Source organism: Peromyscus eremicus, chromosome 16_21 (assembly GCF_949786415.1).
Source record: "Peromyscus eremicus chromosome 16_21, PerEre_H2_v1, whole genome shotgun sequence".
Taxonomy (NCBI): domain Eukaryota; kingdom Metazoa; phylum Chordata; class Mammalia; order Rodentia; family Cricetidae; genus Peromyscus; species Peromyscus eremicus.
In genome coordinates this window covers 59,502,350-59,505,023 of record NC_081432.1, presented here as the reverse complement: position 1 = coordinate 59,505,023, position 2,674 = coordinate 59,502,350, and positions in this window count along the sequence as shown.

Here is a 2,674-nt window from a genome sequence, read left to right as displayed (position 1 = left end):
ACTTTTCATTCCAAGGATTTTCAAAGTGCTTGGCCAATGTAACTGAAGCTCATTTATTCCCGTGGCTCCTCCTGTCCCTAGTGAGGCCCTGTAGGGATGCACAGTAGGTCCACAGCACACTCACATGAGGGTCAGGTCAGGTCACCTGGCTGCTATTCTGATTATCTCAGTGACTTCAAGTGAGTCAGCATACCTTGGGCCATCTACAGTTCTCATGAGAAAAGATAAAGAGATTTGTACAGATGATCTCTAAGATTCTGTCTGACTTCCAAAGACCAAAATGGAATTCACCAGCTCAGGACATAACTATGGACAGGAGTTGAGATGGATGACAGAGAATGGATAAGGGAAGGGACAGGGAAGCAAAAAAGGCTTTTTCGGGAAGGGTCAGGCTATATAAGTATTGTGGGGCCTTGGGGATAGGGCTCTGGAAGATTTTGGGTAAGGTTTGGTTTGGGAAGTTTAGGCTATATACCCTAGGGGCTGTAACCCCGAGAAGCATAATCTAAAGGTTGTGACAGTCCCTCTCTGTTTCAACTGTCTGATCCCCGAGACAGTCTACAGTTTGGGCAGTACATGAGTGAATGTCCTTAGCTTTCATCAGGTCCCTAAGGGCTCTGTGTCCCCCAACACTGAGGAGCTGACATGTAGAAGGCCAACCTAATAAGATAAGTAATCAGAAGAAGGTGATGATGAGCAGAGAGAGCCCAGTTCTCTGTTTTCCAGTCTCCAGTGGACCTTGGTCTTGTGTGACCTGCAGAAACATCTAGTATTTAGAATAACGAATGTTACCTCCTTTTAGCAGCCCTTCACAAGTGCTCCTCCATTCCAGTGACTCCCAGGCCATGACACCTGTGAGTGGCAGAGAGAGTAGAGCCAGACTGCCCGCTGAGGAATTCCGGCTTCCCTTTGCAGCATCCAGCAGGATGGCAATCCAGCAAGGCTGCCAGCCCTTCCTCTGCTCTTCCACAGCATGAGTCTGGGGTGCAGAGAGAGTGGTCCCTGCCTGCAGGTGGTGTTGCTTCGAGAGCAGAGGTACTCTGACACCGAGAGGAAAGGTACTGCCCAGTAGGACTCCTTGGCCGCCTCCAGGCCTGCTATACAAGGGGCACTTGGGGCTCTGAGGGTGAGGACTGGGGAGGAGAGGCGTTCTCTGCAGTGGAAGGCATCCTTGACGTGGGTAATCCTGGAACAATGGAGTGTTTATGGCATTGTCTACAGCTGCCGGGCAGGTGTGTGTTCCCCGCTGGACTTTGGGCTTTACTGCAGGCCGCAGGCTTGGGAGACTTTTTGGAATGTGCCCCTTGCCTTCCAGGGCCACCTTTGGCCTCACCTGCTGTTTACCTTCCTCTGGGAGTCTCTTTGCCGCCCCCCTCCCCCTTTGGCAGACTGAGCCAGTGCCAGGAAATTGTTGGTCAAAGGTGAGGTCACTGAGAGCCTAGAAAAACAACAGGTCACCATTAACCTGGTCTGCCTGCCAGGTGTCTTCTGCCTCACCCGAGCTCCTCCATCCCTCCCTCCCTCCTTCTGGTTCCCGGAGAAGAGGTCCTGGGAGATTTTGGGGTGTGCCTGGGGTCGGGAAATCCTGTCAGACAGACCATCTTGAGACACTCCTCACTACAATTTCTGACTTGTGAGATACATAGCTATCAGGTATTAATCTGACTGTGTGCTCACCAGAGTTTAGATGCTGGCCACCCAGTAAGGCCAAAAGAAAGCCGAGAGAAAGATTATGTTCATTTGCCAGCATATTACCAGGTCAGACTTTTTAAAATGTCAAAAGTTTCACTGGCTGGCTGGCTGCCTGCCTGCCTGGCTGTCTAGGTAGGTGGATGGATGGATGGGTGGGTGGATGGGTAGATGAATGGATGGGTGGATGGGTACATGGGTGGATGGATGGGTGGGTGGATGGATAGGTGGATGGATGGGCGGGTGGGTGGGTGGTGGGTGGATGGATGGATGGGTGGATGGATAGGTGGATGGATGGGCGGGTGGGTGGGTGGGTGGGTGGATGGGTGGATGGATGGGTGGATGGATGGGTGGGTGGGTGGGTGGATGGATGGGTGGGTGGGTGGGTGGGTGGATGGATGGGTGGGTGGGTGGGTGGATGGATGGATGAGTGAGTTGATGGGTGGGTGGATAGATGGATTATTTAGGTAGATAGGTGCATGAGTGGATGGATGCATGACCAGATGGGTATGGGTAGATGGATGGATGCATGTTTGTGGATGCAAACATGAATGGTTCAGTGGATTAGTGGGTTGGGTAGGTGGATGGATGGTTGGATGAGTAGGTAGATGTGGATAGTTGGGATGTGGATAGTTTGGCTTGATGAGTGAGTAGATAGATAGATATATGGAAGATATGGATGGTTGGTTGGAAGGAAAGGTAAATGAGTGTGTGAGTGGGTGCTGTATGGGTAGCTGGATGGGTTGATAGACAGATGGATGAGTGAATATGATCTGCTGAGTGGTGGATTGGATGGGTGGGTGGTGATATAGATGAAAAGATAGATGAATGGTTGGATAGGCCAATAGATGAATGGGTATATGAATGGCTTGGTGTTTGGAAGGATAAATGAATGATTGGGTGAGTGGGTAGATGGGTGAATTGGTGGACAGATAGATGTATGTTTGGATTGTTGGGCAGGTGGATGAGTGAGGATGGATGGATG